A 25,763-nucleotide genomic window follows, 5' to 3' on the forward strand; every position below is an offset into this window, starting at 1 on the left:
GAGTATCCTTCTGTAGCTGTAAATTCAGCTCTTAACAAAGTGAATGTCATCACTGAACAGGAATTACTCCAAGGGAAAAAACCCAAATTCAAAACTCCTAACACAGAGAATCGCAGATTTGTATTCACATTTAAACCCGCTTCTATGGATGACATTATACACACCGCAATCAAAAGGAATTGGCATATAATAGAAACTGATAAGGATTTAAAGGGGATAGCAATAAAAAAATGACTATAGGAGATGTCATAATTTGGGTGACATTTTAGTTAGAGATAGGATGTCCGCAAATAATAGCAACTGGTTAGATAGGCACAATTTAAGAGGCAATGTTAAATGTGGCCATTGTTCTTTGCCACATTTGGCAAAGTAATGTGATTTATGTAATTTTCTGTCCCTGTCATTATTATATTGATAAAACCATTCGACGCTTGTTTATCTGCATCCGTGAACATTTTCACTTTACTGTATATATACTAATAAAGGCTCCCTTACTTTGATCAAACATATACAGGAATGTCATAGAGCAGATCCCAAAATATTGTGATTCGCAGGTCTTGAACAAGTAAGACATCCACCGCAAGATGGGGACCATAACAAATATCTATTAAGGAGAGAGGCTAAGTGGATCATAAATGCATCAGCACAGGGCCCATTAGGTCTATTCTATCAGTGTTTCTGTGATTTAATCTTTATAACTGAATTTTAACTTATCTTTTTTACAATGTATATGTATTGAAGTGTACTCTTGCACAGCCCTAAAAAGGAAGCAGTTATACATCATCCCTCACTCTGAACCCGAGGAAATGTCGGCTAAGAAGCGAAACGGCCGTCGTCCTCTGATCCCCCGCACCCACTGCACGAAGCTCCCATGTGCCGCTATTTGCATTAAAAGACTGTTTTTAAGGAAGTTGGTGAGTGCTACATTTTCCTCTATTGATTATATACAACCAAGGTAAATACAGAAAACACTAAGGGCCAATACACATTAAAACCAGAAAAAGTGCACATAGCAGTCGAACCCAGTCGTAAAGACTCACCAAATATTATCAAACAAATGTAGAAATAATGCAAGCTCCTTTACTATAAAAGTAAGGGGCGGGTATATATGATGATAGACTCCCCCACCTGAGTAGATGTACCTAGACACAGCCTATATAATGAAAAAGGCACAGGCGGGTATATAATGAACAACGCCCCACATACATATGTCAGAATCCAAACCCATGTATTACCTCAAGGAGCCACAGGCCGGGACCAAAGCGCTGCACACGTCCCCCGATGCATGTTTCGGTGTGGAGCCTTTCTCAAGGGATACTAAATACTACTACATGCTAGCTATAAATAGGGAAGCACCGCTAATAGCAAGCCAATAGCATCGCGTGCGCCTCCCTCCTCCACCACGCCCATTCTGGAGATTGTATTGTCATGGGTACTATGGGCGTCTGCCCATAGTGCTCCACGCAGTACCAAATATGACGTAAACCACCTCACCCAAAGTTTTGGCTAGTATGCTCGAAAAGTGTAGTGTTCATGCCTGATATGACGCAGAGCGCGTCACTGTAACGAAGATACATGATGGCGTGGACCTCATGATGCCAAAGGCCGGCATGCATTTTGGGACCCTGACACCTCTGCGTACGGGCATCACGCACAAAAATCATCAATGGGATCAGGCCAGGGACACAGATATATATCTCAGGGACAGGGGGAGGAGGAAAAAAATCAAAACAATAAAAAACATACAGTCTCCACATAATACAACATAATATGTTAATTACAACACATTAAGACAATTTTTCACATAAAAACATAATGTTTGATACCCACAGATCACAACTTGCAAGAAAATGAAAACACATACATGAAGCACAATAAAGTACCCATATATAAAGCACATCCCGATATATATTCATATTGCACCTAGAAGGATAATAAAAAAATTAAAAATACCCCAACATGACATAACTGGCAACCAATCACACCATATAAATAGACGTTATCCCATCGTAACCATATTATATTATAATTCATGTATAATCCTAATCACATTGCCACATGTGTCATATGGATTCACGATACATTACCCTCAAAAATATATCCATAGGCTGGATCACCTACCCACAAAGAATAACTATTAATACAGCTACAATTACTTTAACATAGGAGATTGTCCCTTATAGATCCATCCATGACACAGAATTCTTGAATAGTCAAGGATCAATTGTAGCAGGAGAGATCCAAAGCCGATAGATGTGTATCAGAACAGATGTAGCCCATTTCCTGCAATATTCACCATATGGTGGAAGCAGATATCATCATGGAGACTATATTCATAAAGGTGTTCCATCCACAGCAGGTAAGTGTAATATAATTAGCATAAGACCTAAAACAATATATGACAACAAGAAGAAATTAAAATCATATAAAAATATATACCATAAAATGTGTAAACCCAGATGACAAATAGGTAAAACAGCAAGCCACGGATCACAAAAATAGGACAAACTAAGGTTTTTGTTAAGCCCAGAAATATGCAATGTTTTCAGGATCCAAATCCATCAGGATTCCAATTGCTCGAAACGTTGTAATATGGGACCTCCACGTATGTTTGCCTCAATAGCTTCAATGTCTCTAACCCTCAAAAGCCTTGCATTGCTTTGATGATAGAGTTTAAAATGGTGCGGGATGGTCTTCAACATGGATGCGTCCGTGTGCGGCCATTATACCCAAAACATGCTCACAAACTCTTACTTTGAACTCGCCAATTCAAAGTAAGAGTTTGTGAACATGTTTTGGGTATAATTGCTGCAGCTGACCACACGGATGCATCCATGTTGAAGACCATCCTGCACCATTTTAAACTCTATCATCAAAGCAATGCGAGTCTTTTGAGGGTTAGAGGCATTGATGCAATTGAGGCGAAGATACATGGAGGCCCCATTTCACAATGTTTCGAGCAATTGGAATCCTGATGGATTTGGATCCTGAAAACATTGCATATTTCTGGACTTAACAAAAACCTTAGTTTGTCCTATTTTTGTGATCCGTGGCTTGCTGTTTTACCTATTTGTCATCTGGGTTTACACATTTTATGGTATATATTTTTATATGATTTTAATTCCTTCTTGTTTTCATATATTGTTTTAGGTCTTATGCTAATTATACTACACTTAATTGCTGTGGATGGAACACCTTTATGAACATAGTCTCCATGATGATATCTGCTTCCACCATATGGTGAATATTGCAAGAAATGGGCTACATCTGTTCTGATACACATCTATCGGCTTTGGATCGCTCCTGCTACAATTGATCCTTGACGATTCAAGAATTCTGTGTCATGGATGGATCTATACGGGACAATCTCGTATGTTTTAGTAATTGTAGCTGTAGTAATAGTTATTCTTTGTGGGTAGGTGATCCAGCCTATGGATATATTTTTGAGGATAATGTATCGTGAATCCCCCTATATGACATATAAGGCAATCTGACTAGGATTATACATGAATTATAATATAATATGGTTGTGATGGGATACCGTCTATTTATATGGTGTCATTGGTTGCCAGTTATGTCATGTTGGGGTATTTTTGATTCTTTTATTATCCTTCTAGGTGCAATATGAATATATATCGGGATGTGCTTTATATGTGGGTACTTTATTGTGCTGCATGTATGTGTTCATTGGCTTTGTATTATTTCTATGCGTTTTCCTTTTCTTGCAAGTTGTGATCTGTGGGTATCAGACATTATGGTTTTATCTGATACATTATCTTAATGTGTTGTAATTAACATATTATGTTGTATTATATGGAGACTGTATGTTTATTATTGTTTTATTTTTTTCCTCCTTCCCCTGTCCCTGAGATATATGTGTGTCCCTGGCCTGATTCTATTGATGATTTCTGTGTGCGGTGCTTGTACGCAGAGGTGTCACGGTCCTGATATGCATGCCGGCCTTTGGCATCATGAGGTCCTCGTCTGTGAGTGACTTTGATGCCGACATCGTCATGTATCTTGGTTACAGTGACGCGCTCTGCGTCATATCAGGCAGGCGCACTACACTTCTCGGGCATACTAGCCGGAACTTTGGGTGAGACAGTTTACGTCATATAAGGTAGTGCATGTAGCACTATGGGTAGACGCCCGTAGTACCTATGACAATACAATCTCCTGAATGGGCGTGGTGGTAGAGGAGGCGCACGCGATACTATTGGTGTGCTATTAGCGGTGTTCCTTGTTTATAGCTGGCATGTGGTAATATTTAGTATCCCTTGAGAAACACCGAAACGTGCGTCAGGGGACATTTGCAGGGTGGTGGTCCCGGTCTGTGGCTCCTTGAGGTAATACATAGGTTTGGATTCGGACTCTCATTCAACATATGTATGTGGGGGGTTGTTCATGATATATTATATAGGCTGTTTCTAGGTACATCTACACAGGTGGGGGAGTCTATCATCATATATACCCGCCTCTTTTATAGTTTAGAAGCTTACATTATTTCTACATTTGTTTAATAATATTTGGTGAGTTTTTATGACTGGGTTCACTGCTATGTGCACTTTTTCTGGTTTAAAAATGTGTATTGGCCCTTAGTGTTTTCTCTATCTACCTTGGTTGTAAATAATTAATAAGGTATTTTCTACATATTGGATAAGTATATTTAAAATTTAGTAAAAATAAGAAAAAAAGAATAAAGTATAGGTAAGTAAGGATAAGTATACAGAATTTTTTTTTAAAAAAAAGATAAGTATAGATAGAAAAGAATAAATATAGGTAAAGTAGGATAGATTTAGTTAAATGTAGGTAAGAAAGGATTATATTTAAAATTCAATAAAAAAGCAAAAAATTTATAATTATAGGTAATAAAGGATAAGTATAGCTAAATATAGAAAAAAATAATAAGCATAAGTAAGAAAGAAAAAGTATTGGTAAGTATTGGTAAGCAGGTATAAATATACGTAAATATAAAAAGAAAGGATAAGTTTAAGTAAGGATAAGTGTAGGAAAGATAGGTTAAGTATAGGTATGAAAGAATAAGTGTAGGTAAGTATAGGAATGAAGTATAAGTATAGGTAAATATAGGTAAGAAAGTAAAATGTAGGTAAATATATGTAAGAATGAATAAGTATATTTAAAATTCAGTAAAAAAATCCTAAATAGATATAGAGATAAGATAGGAATATATGCATTAGATATGTATTAAATTTTTAATGTAAAAGGTTTGACAGGGCCCCATCCAGTGCTGATGCAGCAGTGAACCAGGGATTAGCCGATCGCCAGTACTTGGGGTCAGGAAGGAATTTTTCCCCTGTAATTGGGGTTGTTTTGCCTTCCTCTGGTTCACATCCTTTTTATGCAGTAAATCTTATAAATGGCACTGGATGATTAAAATAAAATAAATTTGATAATAGATAAGAATAAAAATGATTAATCTCTATTCCTTGTGTCTGTGTCTTTTTTGTATGCTGTTCATTCTGCTGAGACTAATATTTTAATTTTGGACTGCCGTAGTGAATATTACAAATGGCAAAGAATTAAGAGTTAATCGTATTTTGTTTTTTTGCTGGGAGTTGGGTCACATGATCTCGCTGTCGATTTTTCCCATCATGACAATGATATTATGGCCATCTGTCATATGGTTTTCCCAGACTAATGTCACTGCCCCAGTATGCACCAGATCATCAATCACATGTTGTACATGGGTTAGTGCTAACATCATTAGCTACTGCTCTTTACCCCAAGTGCAATCTCTCTACACTAAAGTCTCTGCATATCACAAATCATGTAGAGGATGATCAGATTTTATAGTCACTGTACTAACCCCACAGTAGCACCAAACTGTGCACCATTTCAGTAGCCTCAAGCCCATGACATATGGAAATGTAGACCTGGTGCAAGAGGATGTAATGGGAATATAATACATTAGTGCAGCAAAGGATGTATTGGGTGGATATAGATGGAAAAGGAGGTGTCATTGGCCTTACATAACAAGGAGGTATAGTGGCAGAATAAAGATGCTGAACTGGTACCACGACCATAAACCTGAAAGCAAATGAATGGCAAGCGCTCAGGATAATAGGACTTGAAAAAAACCCACCAAAACAAGAAAACAAAAATGTATTGAAATAAGCTTCAACACAAAAACTTTTCAGGTTTAGCATTTTTTGACTAATAGAAAATCCCTTTAAACACTTAGTGACCAAGCCAATTATGTCCTTAATGACCAAGCCTAATTTTACAATTCCGACAAGTGTCACTTTATGAGGTAATAACTCTGGAACGCTTAAACGGATCCCACTGATTCTGAGAATGTTTTTTCATAACATATTGCACTTCATAACAGTGGTAAAATTAATTCGATATGACTTGTGTTTATTTGTGAAAATAATGGAAATCTGGCGAATATTTCGCAATTTTCAAACATTTAATTCTTATACCCTTAAATCAGAAAGTTATGTCACACAAAATAATTAACAAATAATATTTCCTACATGTCTACTATACATCTGCATAATTTTTTAAACTTAATATTTTTTCTTAAGAAGTTGTAAGGGTTAAAAGTTGACCAGCAATTTCTCATTTTTCCACCAAAATGTACAAAACCATTTGTTTTGGGACCACATCACATTTGAAGTGACTTTTGGGGGCCTATATGACAGAAAATACCGAAAAGTAACACCATTATAAAAAGCTGCACCCCTCAAAGTCCTCAAAACCACATTCAAAAAGTTTATTAATCCTTCAGGTGCTTCACGGGAACGAAAGAAATGTGGAAGAGAAAAAAAAGGGACATTTTACTTTTTTTCACAAAAAAAATTATTTTAGCCCCAGTTTTTTTTATTTTCACAAGGGTAACAGCAGAAAATAAACTCCAACATTTGTTGCATAATTTCTCTTGAGTACACCGATACCCCATATATGGGGTAAAACTACTGTTTGGGCACATGGCAGGGTTCGGAAGGGAAGGAGCACCATTTGACTTTTTGAATGCAAAAATAGCTGGAATCAAGAGAGGACACCATGTTCCATTTGGAGAGCCAGTGATGTGCCCTAAATTTTTTATTTTCACAAAGGTAACAGGAGAAAATGGACTCCAAAATTTTTTGTGAAATTGCTTCTGAGTATGCCGATACTTCATATGTATAGGAAAACTATTGTTTGCTTGCACAGCAGGGCTCGGAAAGGAAGCTGTGATGTTTTGGAAAGCAGACTTTGAAGGAATGGTCTGCGGGCGTCATGTCGCATTTGGAGAACCCCTGATGTGCCTAAACAGTGGAACCCCCCACCTCACCCCAATTTACCACATTTTGGAAACTAAACTCTTCAAGGTATTGATCCAAGGTTATAGTGAGTTTTTTGAACCCACAGCTACTACACAGAACTTGATAACATTAGGTCGTCATATTCAAAAAATGTTTTTTTCATGAAAACATACATTTAGCCAGAAAATGTTTAATTTTTACAATGGATAATAGGAGAAAACAGACACCATGATTTGTTATGCAATTTCTCCTGAATGCCATATGTGGTCAAAAACTTCTGTTTGGGTACATGGCAGGTCTAGGAAAGGAAAAAGCACCATTTGTCTGTAATAGGTTATCAATGCCCTGTCGCATTTGGAGAGCCTCTAACTTGCAAAAACAGCAGAAACCCCTCCACAAGTGACCCCATTTTGGAAACTAGTCCCCTCAAGGAATTCATCTAGGAGTGTAGTGAGTAGTTGAACTCATAGGTGCCTCACAGAGTTATAACATTGAGATGTGAAAATATGACATTTTTGTGGTAAAAAAGTAGTTTTTGTATTTGTTGCAAATTTTAAGGTATATAAGGGTTAATAGGTGAAACTGGACCCCATAATTTATTGTGCAATTTCTCCCGAATGCGGTGATGCCCCATATGTCATCAGAAATTAATGTTAGGCCACACGTCAGGAGTGAGCAGGAAGGAGCGCTATTTGACTTTTGGCACACAGATTTTGGTAGAATAGTTTGCGGGCGACATTTGCAGAGTCCCAAAGGTGCCAGAACAGCAGAAAAACCACAAAAGTGACCCCATTGTAGAAATTATACCTCTCAATTAATTAATCTATGGCTGCAGTAATTATTTTGTAACATCCACGCCAGGCTCTTTTCTGGAGAATTGCAAATATGCCAGTTTAGTGCCCATACATTGTGCTCCCATACATTGTGCCCAGCTTAAGTGAGCACTCTCTACTAAAGTAATGTCAAACATATAGACGTTTACTGCTGTTTTGGCACAGTAGGGCTCAGGAGGAGGCACTTGGATTTGGGAGTGCAGAATTCACTGGATTTTATTTGAGGGGATGGGAGCAATCGCTTTTTCAGAGCCTTTGTTTAATCAGTAACGTGGGAACCCCCTATAGTTCCAGTGACAGATGACAGACCTGAGTGGGTGCTGGTTTTATGCGGGATAATTTAGCGTTTTTATTGGTAACATTTTGGGTACATTATATTTTTCTATCGCTTCCAGGATAAGGCTGGGATCACATTCTTGTGTTCTACACTGAGCACTTGCGTCGGGTTTCCGTTTAAATCCCACAAAAATGCAATTCAGATGAAACCCCCAACGGAACCACCCACCATAAAGAGGCAGAAGGAGACAGTTTGGAGTCCGTTTGGCGTTGGCTCCAGTGGTATCCATCTTTTTAGGCATGCACAGATCTGTGGTTGCCCACACTTGTGCGCTAAATAGATGCCTAAAATGATGGGACCTCGCCGAAACAGAGACCAGTCCAAAGTGTCTCCATCTACTTCATAAGTGAGTGGCTTCATCTGGTGTTTTGTCTGAATCGCAGTTTTGGGGAATTTACAAGGAAACTCCAATGTCAGTGCTCAGCTGAGAGCGCAGAACAAATGTAAGCCGAGCCTTATTCTGATTTTTGGGAAGCAGAATGAAGAAATAGACAGCAGTTCTAAAATAGTTATTTTTATTTTTGCGCCATTCGATGTGATAAGGCAGATTTATTCTTTGAATCGATGCAATTTCAGCTATAACAGATTTATATTGTTTTTTTTTACGATTTGCTATTTTTTTACACACTAGAAACATTATTTTACAAAAATGAATTTGTTTTTGCATCGCTATATTCTGAGAGCTGTAACTTTTTTTATTTTTTTCCCGAATGAGCCATATTATAGCTTATTTTTTGCCGGATGGTTTGGCGTTTTCATTTATACATTTTTTTTTTTTTACATATCACTTTTTGATCGCTTTTTATTCACTTTTTTGTCGGTATGATGAAAAAGCGACATTTTTGGCATGTTTTTAATTATTATTTTTTACGGTGTTCACCATATGGAATAAATAACATGCCAGTTTTATAGAGCGGGCCATTCCAGATGCAGCAATACCAATTATGTGTGTTTTTTTGTTTATTTTTGTTTTATCGCAAACACTGCGTTTTGAGTGGCGAAACACATTTTTGTGATTTGTGTGCACTCTAGCGTTTGTTTTTTTTTACATACTTTATTTTACTTTTTGTCTCCAAGTCCCACTGTGGGACGTGTATAATTTCAGTTTGATCACTGGTTTCATACACTGCAGTACTCGTGCACTGCAGTGTATGACGCTGTCAGTGTCTCATTGACTGTGCCTGTGAGACCCAGCTTATAGCTTTTGTTGGGTTTTTCAGCGTCACAAATCTGCAGGAAAATCTAATCTCTGGCAGGAAATCAGCTGCGTCAAAAACGCAGGTTTTGCTGTGTTTTTTGCAATGTTTTTTTCACTGTCCTGTCACTATTTATGCATGTACATAAAGTTCTGTAAAAAAAATCATTCTATGTTGCCATCAAAAATGCTGAAAAAATGCTGATGCAATTTTTGGTGCATTTTTTCGGTGTTTTTTTCACCACCCTTTAATTCATATGGGTGAAAAAACGCTGACATGCTCTATTGTCAAGACGAAGATGAGATGCCAGACCCAACAATGCTTGATTGCTATCAAAGCAACCTGGGCTTCCATAACACCTCAGCAGTGCCACATACTGATCGCCTCCATGCCACGTCACATTGATGCAGTAATTGATGCAAAAGGAGACCCGACCAAGTATTGAGTGCATTTACTGAGTATATGTTTCAGTATGACAACATTTTGGATTTTAAAATAATTTTTCAAGCTGGTGTTATAAAGTATTCTAATTTACTGAGATAATGACTTTTGTGTTTTCATTGTCTAAGCCATAATCATCAACATTAACAGAAATAAACACTTATAGATCACTGTTTGTAATGCCTCTATATAATATATGAGTTTAACTTTTTGTATTGAAGAACTAAAATAAATTAACTTTTTAATGATATTCTAATTTAGTGAGATGCACCTGTATATCACTTGTCTACAGGACATGTTCAATAAAGTTATTTTTTTCACCAAAAAGGTAGCAAAAGTGCAAGAAACACGCAGGGTTGTGTTTTTTTCCAGCATTTTTGCATTTACTCATTGCTTTCTGTGATGAAAAAACGCAGCAAAAATGCTGAAAGAATTGACATGCTGCAGATTTCAAAAGAAGCAGCAGTTTTCCAATTCAATCAGGAAGAAAAGCAAGTGTCTGCATGAGATTACTGAAATCTCATAGCTTTTTCTTGGGAGTAGCACAGGGCCCAGATCCTACAGCTTTATAGCATAGAGCCTGCTTGTGGCCTCACACTCCTTACCTAAGTAATTCTTAGGGCGCAGGTAGACGGAAATATAAATCGAACAGAGATTGGAAAGCAGAGCACAGACTGGCAGGAGACTCTCCGACCCGAACATGACAGCTCCTTAGAAACACATGAAGCTGTCACGCTTGGCTCGGGCGTCCGCTGGCCAGTCCGTGCACTGTGTTCTGATCTCGGTCTGTTTGACTGTTACTCGGGTGGCAGGTAACCGAGGCAACGAGCTGTAATCTGTAAAAGTAAAAATCCTTCCATATTTGAGAATTTAAAAGACATTTAAAAAGAGTTACATTGCAAAGTAGCTTGTTGTTACAAACAATTTGCAACTTTAACCATTTAAGAACTTTAGACAGCTTCTTTAGATAGTTATACAACATATATTCAGGAGAGGCGTCATCAGGGCTGTGGAGTCAGTAAGCCAAACCTCCGACTCCTCAATTTCCATGACAACAACTCTGACTCCGACTCCCTCATACATGGCTCATGTTTAAGTGATAAATTTACTGTAGCACAGATTCATCTCAGCTAAAAGTCTAGACCCTTAGATCAGGAATAGGACAGACATTTATAGGACATTTCATAACTTTCCCAAATTCTTATGAAAAAAATATTCCCCACAAACTGCATTAAACTACTGTGCCCAATTTAATGTACATTTTAGGAGATGGAGTCAGACTATTTTATACCGACTCCAAGTTTGACTCCACCAAAATGGACACCGACTCGACTCCACAGCCCTGGTGCGGTACATGGGGTGCGGTACATGGGGTGCGGACTGTACGTGATAGAGCGCCACAAAGGAGGGGAAGGTAAGGGGAAGGTAAGCACTCCTTAGTAGAATTGAAGATACATGGAATTTTTACTGTAGACAGTGAGGGGGAGAGGTATTTATGGGCACAGTATGGAGGGAATATAGTGTGGGGAGGGATACTGCAGATGGGGACAATTTGGAGGCTACAGTTTATAACGCAGGTACAGTGTGGAGGGTGGACAGTGTATAGACCATAATTGTTAAGGGGGGGTGGTTTGACTGTTTTGTTCATAAAGAAAGCCAGTGTGGCAGGCATAGTTCATGGGGAAGGGATGGGGTGGCATAATATATAAGGGGGAACGGTGGGGAGGCAATATTTTATAGGAGAGGAGGTCATGTATCATAAGAGGGACAGTGCGGGTGTCACTTTTTGGGGCAGAAAGCACAGTGAGGAGCAATTATTTATTTAGGGCACAGCATGGGCAGCTATTTTTATTTTGTTGGCATTATAATGACACTTTTTATTTTTAAGGGCTCTGTGTCAGGATGTGCTGCCAAATTCTGTAGAAGAGGGACGTCTGCGGAGACGAGCTATAGCGACGTGACCAGATGAAGAAGAAGAGGAGAAGAATGACAATCAGAGGAGATTTCACCTATGATGTACCGGGATCTAAGGAGGCATTTACACTGGTCAATCGCAGCACTTAAATGACCACTGACCGGTTTTATGAAGCCGATTGGCAGTCATTTATTAACCTGTTCAGACTGACCAACTGCACCTTCATGTGCAGAAAGCCATCCTTAATATGATATCTCTGTGCACATAGAATAAAAATGTACTTGGCAGCTCGTTTACACTGGATGATCTGCTGCCGAGAACAATGATATTTAAGTAAGCTGAAAAGGGTATTCCCATTTCCAAGACCCTATCCCAATATGTAGTATTTGTAATAATTATAGTATGAGCAAATACCTCTAATTAGAAATATAGTATAGTTTTTCTGATTTGCTATGTCCTTTCTTCAAGTAGAACAATGATATTTAAGTAAGCTGAAAGGGGTATTCCCATTTCCAAGACCCTATCCCAATCTTTCCTCATGTGCAGGGCATTGCAGGACCTTAGGTATCCACGGTTATGACCGCTAGCGGCAAGCTGTCACTATGTCAGTAGTCGTAGCCATTAATACCTAAGGTCCTGCAATGCCTACACTTGAAGAAAGGACATAGCAAATCAGAAAAACTATACTATATTTCTAATTAGAGGTATTTGCTCATACTATAATTATTACAAATACTACATATTGGGATAGGATCTTGGAGATGGGAATACCCCTTTAAAGGGAATCTGTTCCATATTTGACCTTTCTAAACTATTAATATGGGCATACAGATTATAGACTGCTGAGGAGAGTGATACCTGTATGTCTCATATCAGATGCCTTGCTGTTGATAAATCATCTTTTATTACTATATATAAATGAGTTCTTCCAGGCTATGGGGAGGATGCTGCCTGCCTGGAAGAAAATGCTGCCTCCGCACTTTATGTCCATGTTTCTCACTTCCCATCAGAGTCACTCAGTACCTGTGACGTCGGCTGCTCGAGAGGAAATCTCGCACATGAGGATTACTGTTCTCTCCGCAGTCTTCCATCCTTCTATAGACACAGGCATGACTTTGTGTGGTTGTCTACCAGGAATATCAAGTTGAAGGTTCCTTTCTGGAAGCTGGGGCCAAGATTTATTGGTCCCTATAAATTAACCAACGTCATTAATTCAGCAGCGTTTCGTCTTGAGCTACCTCAGGCCCTTAAGACCCACAATGTGTTTTACAGGTCTCTACTCAAGAAATATGAAGAACCTCTTGAGTCCTCTCCCCTGCCGCCGCCCCAATCATGGTTGATGGTAATTTGAAGTTTCAAATTTCGAGTGCTGTGGATTCTCGTCTCCAGCGTCGTTCCCTACAGTACTTGGTGCACTGGAGGGAAAGGATGTGGGTTTCGGCATAAGAGGTGAATGCCCCTAGGCTAGTTAGTTTGTTCCACACCTCTCATCCTGAGAAACCTGGAGGACTACATGGAGGCCTTTAAACTATATGCAAGCAATTTTACAGTGTGAAGGTTTGTGTAGGGTCCATCATGCTGTGTGGGGGCACAGTGTGGAAAGATGTGGGACCAATATATTGCATGTATTCCCATTATACTGCATGGAGGGCTGTGTGGGTGTCACAGTTGTGGGATTATAAAGTGTTGGGGTCACAATACTTTTCCAGGGCAGTTGAGGAGTGGGGTACAGTGGGGCCTTCATACTTTACGAATGCAATGAAAGGGGAATGTAGGGCTTTAGTAGGAGAGAAAATTATAGGGCACACAGTACCACACAGTAGGTGGTGATGTATTATACTGTATGGACTATGGGGGTGCATTATACTTGTGAATACCCGGGGTCTTCCGTGGGCGTAATGCTACTCAGACAAGGCAGAGTGAGGATAACACAGTGTGGCAATACTTTATTGAACCACAAAGTGGACAATAAACACAAAGAACAGTCCCAGCAAATACCCAAGATGGTACAACATTACACAGTCTTACCTTCCTTCTCCGCCCACCTGGGATAGAACATCTGCGAATTTGGAGACTTCCAGGGCCGACTACCTCAACCAGTGGCCCCCAGCTTCTGGCAAGCCCCCACAGAGACAAGGTAGTGGCAAGTTTAGGAATCTAGCAGTCCATCGAGGTACAAGGCCAGGAGACTCAAGGTTCCCACCCTCACCTCTCCGAAAGTTTCCATGGGGCCAGATGACCGGCGGGTCACAATCTGGCTTCTCCGAATGTCTCCATGGGTTGCAGGCAACTGGTGGGTCCCTCCTGGAAACCCCAAACAACATATCCATGGGGCCAGGTGACTTCCTTGTCCCACACTGGTCTCCCCAAAATATATCCATGTCTCTCTGATGGTCAATGGAGCAGATCCGAATCTTTCCAGTCAGGGCCGATACCCTTAGGCTAGAATCATGTAAAATCCAAATCTGTGTCTCTTTGGATGCCATGCTAAACATCTACTTTCCTAAAGGATGTCTCTCATTCTCCTTGTAAAGTCTTTTTGATGCTCCTTGATTCTGCCTGCAGCACTATAGACATCCCTGTTTATATTTACATCTGTGTAAGGTCATCAGTCACAGGTAATTAATTTACATAGTTGGTATCACAGGGGCTATGGTAAATAAACATCTAGCTGACTTTTAGTACAATTTGTCATTAGCATAGTAAATATGATTGTTTCCAAACGAATAGAATTCAACATTCAGCGTTATACAAATACTGGTCTGTGTTAATCAACTAAAGAAGAACACAGGTTAAAAAGTCAACATAAAAATAAAGGTATACTGCTTTTGCCATCAGAAAGTATGTCTGGCATAATTAAGATTTTACGCTGTGTAGTCACATTGCTCCCCCAATCTTAATTAGCCAGACATGATAGGATCCCAATCATCCTTCTCCACTTATTGGAGACAGTCCATCAGCATGTCTTTAAGCACAGACACGAATGTAAGAGGTCTCACCTTCATGAGAACAAAACTTTGCATCATCCAGTTTCCTCAGAGTATATTCCATGTCCTCCTTGCAAATAAACTCCACGCGCAATTGACACGAACAGACTGGTATTCATTGCATCCACACATACCGTCCTCTGCATCCTGTGGTTCCTGAATTAAATCCGATGAGTGTCGGTCGCTTGGTATTCAATCCGTTAAAGCTGGCACAGCTCCTGTAGTTGCAGTTTCTTATTGCTGCTGTATATCCTGTCCAGTCCTCCTCCCAAGGTGTTAAAGACGGGAGGGGATCTCGCTTCTTCTCAGGTAGACGAATTAGAAATAAGGATTTCCTATAGGTATGACGCTTCAAATAAGACACTCACTATAGACTGTCTCAAGAGAATGATTCTGTTTATTTTAAGATGTAATGTAATTATATACCCCAATCAACGTGGGTTGTGCTTTGATACATGCTATGAGATTATGTAAATAATATGTTATCCTTGGCGTAAAATAATTAAATAACAGGTGCTTGTCAATACATCTGCAGGATATTCATGATGTATGATACTCCCAACATCCTTTCTCACTGATAATACTGAATACAGTCCAGGTCATGGTGAACTTAGGGAGTTTCCTGGTGGTGATATATTGGGACTTTATTTTGTGTACAGACATAGGACAAGTATGATAATTATAAACCAATGAGCCAATTCTTATAAAGGTCATGAGAACACTACAAGAAAACAGAACAAACAAAAGTATTGCTAAATAAGGATTATCTGACTGAAAAACAAGTCTTCTTAAAGGCAATGATTTGAAGCTGAACCATTATTTTAACAATTCCCCTCTTTTTATCATCTTGTCATACTGTCTGTCCCTCATGTCCCTACCTAAATTCTAGGCCTGCAAATTAACCCTACTTCACGCCATCACGGGGCTTACCCTCCGTATGTAGTGGGATGCCAGTCCTACTGCGCATCCGTTCAAATTAATTTGTTATCAGACCCACTGTCCCTTACTTTCCCTACCATTTTCTGAGTATAGTTGCTATATGTATAGAGGGATTGTCAGGTATATGTCTACTTTAATATAATAGACTGCTGTGTATATACAACTACAAGTTATATGTTCGGTATCTTTGAGTAAATAGTAGCTGAGAGTTTAGCATCTATCAGGTTCCATCCTCTGCTAGTAGGATTTGCTTTTCAGACCAATGGCTTTGCGCAGAACATACAATCCGATAAGGCTATGTGTCCACGATGCAGAAATGAAGCAGAAAATTTCTGCAGCATTTCTGCATCTCCCTGGCAGAAAAAACGCATGCAGACTGTGCATGGGTTTTTCCTGCAGAATACATGCGGATCCACATGCGGATTCACTTGCGTTTCCGCATGCAGATTGACAAGCGCTTTCCATGCGATAGCATCACTTGGAAAGCGCTTGACAACTAGGTCACACTGTATAAATCCATGCAAACAGCATGGATTTATACAGTGTGAACCGTAAAAATTAAAACAAATAAAGCTATACTCACCCCCGAGGCCCCGGCGTATGCTGCAGCGGTCGTCCTGGCTTCTTCCGGGTTGCCGGCACATCGCGAGACAGAGCGGAGAAGGGTCTGCGGTCACATGACTGTGACGTCACCGCAGGTCCTCAAGCGATGCCGGCATTCAGAGAGAAGCCGCCGGACAGGTGAATATAAACTTTATTTGTTATTTTATTCTTTTTTTACAGGTACAATGGTACCCAGGTCTGGATGAGAGTCTCCTCTCCTCCAGAACTGGGTACCATCCGCACATAGAGACGCATAGAAGCCGCTTGTAAAAATGTACAGTCGCGGTTTCTATGCGTCTCAATGCAAGTCAATGGCGGGAGTTCCGCTGCGCTTCCGCAAAATTAAATGACATGCTGCTGATTTTTGTACGCAGCATAAACGCTGAGGAAAAATCCGCAGCATGTGCATAGAACATGCGGAATCCCCTTGGGGACCATGGGGTGCGGATTACCTAGCGTTTCACAAGCTTTTCCGCTGCGGAAATTCCGCAGCATAAACGCTTGAAAAACGCTACGTGGGCACTCAGCCTCAGTCTGCTGCAGTCATCTTGTTGCAGAAGATGCATTCTCGCTGTGCTGTGGTTATTATTGTACTTGGGTTTGTTTCATTTCAGTGTCTGTATCAATTTTATGTTGGGATTTACCTGGAAAACATTTACAATTAGAAGCAAGAATTTTCTTTATCATCATCACAAAAAGTTTTATGATTATTGCAACCACCACTATTATAAACACAGCCTGGATCAAGAAATGTATGACACCACTTATCCACCCTCCAACTCCCCTAAATAAGTTTAAAGGATTCATCCAAGCGAGCCACTCGGGTAGTGGTAAATTATCTAAGGCCTAAGGCATTTGCCTTCCACACACCTTCTTTGATCCGTTGTGCTTGTTCTATATCATGTGTGACTTGCATTAAACCAGTGGGATTTATAAAATGGCAACATGCTGGACCTACAACCTGGCAAAAACCTCGTTACGAGGCAGTAAGCTAGTCTAGCACCATAGAGTGTTGATTAGTGATCATTATCAGTTGTTTCATGTAGGCGGATTCCACATTAATTGCATCAAATAAATAATCAGTTATATTATCAAAAACGTCCCCCAGCTCCTCTATCATCTGGGCATTTCTCATTGTGCCAAAGTTTACCCCCAAGGGACCAGTTAACACCATTCCTGCCTTGAGATACCAGGGTGTTACCATGAGATGTTTTCTCGGGGGGGGGGGGGGGAGTTATACTCCTTTTTGCAAGCATATGGCTGGGCACATTCTTATAGGGGAAGTCTTCATCTTTCCAAACCCATGTGGCAGGCTCTAATCTAGCCAATGTACAGGTGCCTTCTGCACCTTTGGGTATCCATCGGTAGGCCTTGTCCCCAAATACTATATATACGCCCTTTGGCAACTGAAATTGAAATTCATTTAAAAATGCCATAACGATAGTTACTAAACGTACTGTTTTTGGGTATAAACACCAAGAATCCTCTAAATCGGTAGTGACTGCTCTATAGTATTGGAGAACCAAACATTGGGATTGGGTGTTAATACTTATGGACATTTCGGATGCACCATCTCCCAATTGGCCTTCCCTTGTTTCTTCATCTATATATATAGCTCCTCTTTCTGTACATTGGTGGGTATCTCCTAAGGTAAAGAGGTGTTCCTTTGTCCAATTCCTATGGATATGCCTTTCCAGGCAAGTTGGTTTACATTGCTGGCCACCTTTACTGACAACATAAGGGGCAGGGTTTTTTGCTGCGAAGCTGAGCTTCAATTGTTGATCAGGTATTTTTCCCAAGTAATGTCTATTACTTTCCTTGTTTCTCCAGGTACCATCAAATTCCGCAAATTCATATATATTATTTTTGTCTTTGTTAGTTAGTGGCTCGGTCAAATTGACCTGAAACCAGGGCTGTTTGGTCCATCCCGTAATTGGCAGAGCTGCTAAAGTTTTACTCTCTGGGGACGGTAAATTTAATGCATACATGTCCCAACATCTTTCCCTAAGGATCTCATCTTCAGGGATGGGGGTTGCAAAATAGGGCATAGTTTTTGCAGCTATGGGGGCATGTGTGCAAATCCAACAATTTGAAAGATTCCTAGCCCGGGCTACATAATCATGATATTTTACAAACTTATTACTCCACTGTTTTGTTTGATCATCATCCCACTCTATTGGTATCTGGGCACCCCTTTTTCCTTGGAATGACACAAGTAATATAACCACATGGAGAAAGTAATACTTCCCAAAGCCCATTCTTTTGGTTTAATTCTTGTAGAACTTCTTGCAATGTGAAGCGTGGATCCAGGTGGGTTTTCCCTCCACCTTTACTGACGTAGGTTTGTCAATTGGATTTGGTAAGGTCCTTCAAATCGTGGATCCAAGCTTTTGCTTATGTGTTTTCGTATCGTCACCCAGTCCCCAGGGTTGAGGCTGTGCGTGCCTTGCAAAGAGGTAGGATCTGGAATGGAACTGAAAACACGGTCATGAATCTGTTGTAACACAGTTTGCAAAGCTCCCACATATGATGTCATATTTGAATGTAAGGCCTGCAACTGTTGAGGGAAATAAAGCCCAGTCTTTGGTGGTCGCCCAAACAATATCTCATACGGACTGAGACTAGTTTTCCTCATTGGGGTTACTCTAACAGAGTACAACGCTATGGGGAGGCACTCAGTCCAGGGCTTTCCTGTTTCTGCCATTGCCTTTTGTATTTTTGATTTGAGTGTACCATTCAGTCTTTCCACCCTACCACTGCTCTGTGGGTGGTAGGGAGTATGGAAAGACTGTTGGATCCCTAAGGCGTCCAAAATTTCCTGACAAACTTGAGAAGTGAAATGGCTACCTCTGTCACTTTCTATCACCTCAGGGACTCCATATCTGCACACCACTTCAGAGAGCAGATTCTTGGCTACTGTTTTAGCTTTAGCTTTTGCAACTGGCCAGGCCTCTGGCCATGATGAGAATAAGTCGATACAGATGTAGCACCCTGAGGATTCGGCTGCTACAGGGGTATTGCACCTCAACCCAGAGGTGTGATATTCCACTCCCGGGTAAGGATGGAGTGTGGAACTGAGCTCGGTAGGCTGCATGCACTACACACATCCCATTTCCGAGGAACAGACCAACGGTACTCCCACTTAGAAATGTGCAGGTACGACCGAGTCTGTTCCTGGCTGGAGTGGGAGGGGGGTGGTACATCCCAAGTAGTGTAGGGGCAGATAGGGGGAGCAGCCTGGGTAAAGATAGGAGCTCATTGGGTGCTGGTCACCTGAGCTCACACATAGAGGGAGTATATAAGGTGGGCACCATCTAAGATCAGGGTCAGTCTGTGAGAAGGCGGTCAGTCTGTCAGCCTTTGCAGAGAAGTCAGAGGAAGAGGAGCAGAGCAGCCCCAGAGAGAGAGAGAGAGGAGAAAGCAAGAAAGACCCAGAGGGGACAAAGAGAGGACTCTGAGAACCCAAATTCAATCCCCGGGTGAAGAGTCGGCAATAGGGTACCGGATCCCAAACTGGTGGGGGCAAAAGCACACCCTAGCCAGAGACCGGAGGCCGTGGGCAGGATCTGCCACGGCCACCCACCACATCCACCCCGAAGGCAAACCACATGTAGGGTCAGGGAACCCAAGGCCAAGGGTCTCCCAACAGAAGGCCCGAGGGAGCTGGACCTAGGTGGATCACTAGTGGGGACGGCCAGAGGAAAGGACAGAAGGAGAGCTCAGGGTCACGCTCCGGACTTGTTTGGGGGTTTGCTGAATCCAGGACCTGGTGGACGCAGCACGGCTCGGGTGGTCACTTGAAGCTGGAGTGACCGGAACATCAGCAGTGAGTAAATACCCTAAACTGCACAACCCGACTCTGTCTTCATTTAACATCTATGCTGCACCACCACAACCCCCATCCTCTGCACCTGACCCCCTGAGGCTATACCCCACCCGTTGGGGGTTATACTACCAAAAGCTGCACCAACACCATCAGCCTCAGCGGACCCTGCTGCAGCGGCGGCCATAGTGACCGCAATACAACGGGTGGCGTAGTCGACATTAAGAACTTTATAACATCTGTAGGACTGCCACATACTCTGAGCTTGACACCCTGGGCACGGACCGGGTCACAGCCACTCGGAAGACTACAACCCCCATCTGATCCGGCTCCGGGTATTCCCCTAAAGAATATGGCCCAGGGGGCGCGTCAACTTTGGCGTAGTCGGCAGGATCACGTGCCCGCAACACCCGGGTACTGCGTGCCTGAAGAAAAGAACAAGTTTACCTCAAAAAGAAGTCTCCTGCCTGTTCCGGAGGGTCCCCGCCATCGGACTCCGTCACAGATCGATTCCCGCCGGTTGTCCGCCATTAACAGCTTTTTCCCGCCATCTGCAGAGTTTCCCGCCACTGGGAGACGATTCCCGCCATTTCCAAAGGTTTCCCGCCTTGGAAGAGCGGACGCCATTATGGGCGTGCCAGAGGGTGGCAAGAGGCCACCTCCCATCGTGGGCCAGGACCGAAAATGGCGCCAAAAGTGGAAACCGCCCCCACCAACAGAGACTGTGATGCTAGAGGTGTCTGTCAGCGTGAAAGAACTGCCCCTGGAGCTGACAATGACCAAGTGGCCCCGGGACCGCCCTCGAAGTGGGAGGACTGAGAAGGAGAGAGCAAAGATGGGTGTCGCCTGGAGCAGTCTGGAGCGAGCGCACCCGGAGGCAAGAAGCCTGGAGAAGAGTTTCGGAGGAGCTTACCCGGAGATGGCGAGAAAGCAGAGCAGCACCGGCCCGTTGGCCAGGAGCCTGCTAGAAACAGAAGAAGAAGAGCAGAGCAGCACCGGCCCGCTGGCCAGGAGCCTGCTGGAAACAACAGAAGGAGAGCAGAGCAGCACCGACCCGTTGGTCAGGAGCCTGCTGGAAACAACGACCCCACTAGGCCTAGTGGAGGTCCTAGCACAGCTCCCCCGAGATCGGGAGTGTGCGCAGACCGCTCTGGAGGGCCTCGCAAGGAGGATGGCCCGGGTGCAGCGAGAGACGTTGGCGGAGTGGAGCCGTGAGATGGCCCAGCGGACCGAGACCCGTCAGCGGAGCACGCCACCCAAGACGAGGAGACAGACCGCCTCTGAGGATGGCGCGGGAGGACTCAAGGCCGGAGACGGCGCCGAGAAGGGAGCCGAACGAGTGGAGGCAGGTAAAGGGGACGTCTATACCCCAAACCGGGAAACCGCGTACCTGCCCCAGCTCCCCGTCGCAGAGCCCGAAGTCTATCCTGCCGTGCCCGTCGCTGCAACGTCACCGCCGCAGACTAGGCCTCAAACGGGAGCCGCGACCCCTGTGACGTCACACGCCTCGACCCCGAGCGTGACCAAGCAGGAAGTACCACCAGCCTGGTCGCAAGGCCTAGTACCCCCGGGCGCCGCAATACCAACAGCGCCCCCTACCTCCGCGGAGCCCCCGGCCTGGTCGCAGGGCCAAGTAGCCCAGGGCGCCGCCGTCCTTACGGTGCCCTTCACCTTCCAGATACCCCAGGCCTGGCCGCAAGGCCCGGGCAACCCGGGCGCTAACACCACCGCACCCATAAGACCAAGAGTGCCGCATCTGGGAGAGGACCTGTTTACCCAACACACGTGCCCGGATGGGCAGCCTTTCATCTGGCCCCAGGAATATCGTGAACTGGAACGGCAGAGGAAGGCTGGGGCCATGTGTGCACCCCTGATCCCGGCTCCAAAGCCCGTAAAGAGGATCTCGCCCCCGCTAGAGGAAGCACAGTTTGAGTGGGACCCCACCGGAGAAGATCTCATGGGGTTCACTCAGGAGACTCGGGCAGCTGCAGCGGAGCGTGCTGAGTGCTGCCGCCAACAGCTCGAGGTCTTCGAGAGGGAGCGGAGAGAGAGGCGGGTCCGGGAACAGCAAGCTCAAGTAAGGAGCGCGGAGCAGAAGAGCCGGGCCAGGAGAGACCCCCGTGCAGCGCATAGTCCCCGCACCATCGGGACTGTGATCAAGTTTAACATGCAGCATGGGTGGGGCTTCATCCGAGACCACCGCACCCTAGGCGACGTCTTCGTGACCAGGAGAGACGTTGAGTCCCACCTACCGGAGGGACACAGAGGTCGTGACCTTTACATCGGGGACGAGGTCACCTTCACCCGGCACAAGTGTGCCAAAGGACCCTACGCCCTCCATGTGCATCGCCTGACGGAGGAAGAGCTGCGGTGTGAGGAGGAAGAACAAGAGGACCCGGACGGGTCTGAAGCTAAAGGTAACCACCAAGAAAGAGCAGGAGGACGCCGTCGTTAAGTACAGCAGAGTACAAGCTGTATATAGTTGCCCGTCGGGGCACAGTGAACTGTTGCTAATATAGTCCCCGTTGGGACCAGCATGTGTGAACTGTTTACCCGTATTTCCCTTAATTCCCACTGACCGAGGACTGAGAGCGGTCATCCCAATTCCCATTACCTGGCCGAGGACTGAGAGCGGCCATATCCCTGTAAATAGTTGCGCTTCCTAAAGCGCCCCCTACCGGTTTTATAGGAAAACCATTTTTCTAAGAGACTGTCGCACTTTTCCCGGACACACGTTGCACAGTGTCCGGAGGAGGAACCAGAAAAAGAAGAAAGAATGTTTATATGAAAAGTTTTATATGATGTTTTATTATGTTTATGTTTATGAAAAAAAATGTATGTTTGGTGTTGTTTTTGTCTTACAGCCCGAGGACGTGCTGTGATTTACCAGGGGGGAATGTAGCACCCTGAGGATTCGGCTGCTACAGGGGTATTGCACCTCAACCCAGAGGTGTGATATTCCACTCCCGGGTAAGGATGGAGTGTGGAACTGAGCTCGGTAGGCTGCATGCACTACACACATCCCATTTCCGAGGAACAGACCAACGGTACTCCCACTTAGAAATGTGCAGGTACGACCGAGTCTGTTCCTGGCTGGAGTGGGAGGGGGGTGGTACATCCCAAGTAGTGTAGGGGCAGATAGGGGGAGCAGCCTGGGTAAAGATAGGAGCTCATTGGGTGCTGGTCACCTGAGCTCACACATAGAGGGAGTATATAAGGTGGGCACCATCTAAGATCAGGGTCAGTCTGTGAGAAGGCGGTCAGTCTGTCAGCCTTTGCAGAGAAGTCAGAGGAAGAGGAGCAGAGCAGCCCCAGAGAGAGAGAGAGAGGAGAAAGCAAGAAAGACCCAGAGGGGACAAAGAGAGGACTCTGAGAACCCAAATTCAATCCCCGGGTGAAGAGTCGGCAATAGGGTACCGGATCCCAAACTGGTGGGGGCAAAAGCACACCCTAGCCAGAGACCGGAGGCCGTGGGCAGGATCTGCCACGGCCACCCACCACATCCACCCCGAAGGCAAACCACATGTAGGGTCAGGGAACCCAAGGCCAAGGGTCTCCCAACAGAAGGCCCGAGGGAGCTGGACCTAGGTGGATCACTAGTGGGGACGGCCAGAGGAAAGGACAGAAGGAGAGCTCAGGGTCACGCAACGGACTTGTTTGGGGGTTTGCTGAATCCAGGACCTGGTGGACGCAGCACGGCTCGGGTGGTCACTTGAAGCTGGAGTGACCGGAACATCAGCAGTGAGTAAATACCCTAAACTGCACAACCCGACTCTGTCTTCATTTAACATCTATGCTGCACCACCACAACCCCCATCCTCTGCACCTGACCCCCTGAGGCTATACCCCACCCGTTGGGGGTTATACTACCAAAAGCTGCACCAACACCATCAGCCTCAGCGGACCCTGCTGCAGCGGCAGCCATAGTGACCGCAATACAACGGGTGGCGTAGTCGACATTAAGAACTTTATAACATCTGTAGGACTGCCACATACTCTGAGCTTGACACCCTGGGCACGGACCGGGTCACAGCCACTCGGAAGACTACAACCCCCATCTGATCCGGCTCCGGGTATTCCCCTAAAGAATATGGCCCAGGGGGCGCGTCACAGACAAGCACATATTCATAAATGCCTACCTTCGGGAGCTGAATGAAATCTATCTGAAGTCGCTGAAACGGGTATAATGGTCTCACAGTGCACTTTGGTGGCACTTTCACCGTTTTTCCCACATTGTGACATGCACAGATGATGCATCCCTGTATGAATTTAACAGCAGCATAATGGAATCCTGGTGCTACCCAATAAATCTTTACCTGACTTACCATTGCATCCTTGGACTGATGGGTTGGTCCATGAGAAAGAGTGCACATCATAGAGTACAGGGATCTTGGCAGACAGTGTTTTCCATCTGCTCTCCACAGTCCATCCTTTCCCTGTTTAGCTTAGCGTTTAGTCCATTCTTCCTTTTCTGGTGCAGAGGCCTGATCCTGTAGGCTCTGCAAGAGATCCAGGTCCACACTCCCAGACACTTGCACAGTGTATGCTTCTACTCACACTCCCAGACACTTGCACAGTGTATGTGTGACACCCCAGGGGTCTGGTTGCCACAGTAATAGAGATATTATGTCTGAGAGCAAGTGGGAGGTTTCTCTGGTCAGGAGCCCTAAGCATGCAACACGGCCCACCCAGACCTGGGAGGGGAGGAATCTGCCCTTATAAACTGGGTCTGGGGCGGGATTAGGTCAGTCAGAGCCTGGAGTGAAGTTCCAGACACAGGGAAAGTGACAACAGGAGCTCTGTAGGAGCAGGAGTGAATGCCAGAGGCTGGAAGCTAGAGAGCTCGCCTTGGCTGAAGACACTAACACCGGACACGGAGTCCGAGGCTGTGGGGACATCCAGGTCCAGCAGCAGAATCCAACTAGCAGGGGATTCCATGTCCTCTGGCCTTAGAAACCCGAAGGCATGGTCACAAGCAAGGGACCAGCACCGCCATCGTGAAGCGAAGGCTAACGGAAGGCCCCAAGTCACCGGCCATACGGGTGAGCACCACACGGTATACTCAGGGACGTCGGCTACTTCTACCCGCATAGAGCAAGGTAGCCAGGAAAGAGTGCAGATAGTCGGGGAGGCCTACAACTCCACCTGGCCAGGGGAGATCCTGCTTGCTCACAGACTGACCAGGCCCCTACTGCTAACCAGTACTCCCGGGAGGGTCTGCTTTATACCATCAGTAAAGACCCTGAACTGCACCACACGTCTCTGTGATTCCTTGCCGCACCAGCACCATTACTACTGGGACGCTCACACCATCACTCCCATCATCCACCTTAGCTGCCCTGAGGCAATACTTCTCCCGTGGGGAGTTATCCCATACTCGGCTGCGCAAACAACATCAGCCTCAGCGGTCGGCAGCGCAGC

At 44.1% G+C, this 25,763-nt stretch overlaps 1 protein-coding gene across 2 annotated transcripts in view; it reads right to left on the minus strand.

Annotated features, from left to right (window-relative positions):
- Positions 1–15,366, minus strand: part of LOC141243144 (uncharacterized) — a 50,674-nt gene extending 35,308 nt beyond the window's left edge. Inside the window, exon 1 of one of the 2 annotated variants that reach the window (XM_073668895.1) lies at positions 14,990–15,366. The gene's annotated coding sequence lies outside the window, so the exon portion shown is untranslated. Of the gene's footprint in view, positions 1–14,018 lie in introns of both variants that reach the window. The other variant, XM_073668896.1, reaches the window with a different exon arrangement.
- Between the last annotated feature and the right edge of the window lie 10,397 nt (positions 15,367–25,763).

The sequence above is a fragment of the Phyllobates terribilis genome, unplaced genomic scaffold, assembly GCF_046119375.1.
Source record: "Phyllobates terribilis strain yellow unplaced genomic scaffold, ASM4611937v1 Scaffold_1147__1_contigs__length_390069, whole genome shotgun sequence".
Lineage (NCBI taxonomy): Eukaryota > Metazoa > Chordata > Amphibia > Anura > Dendrobatidae > Phyllobates > Phyllobates terribilis.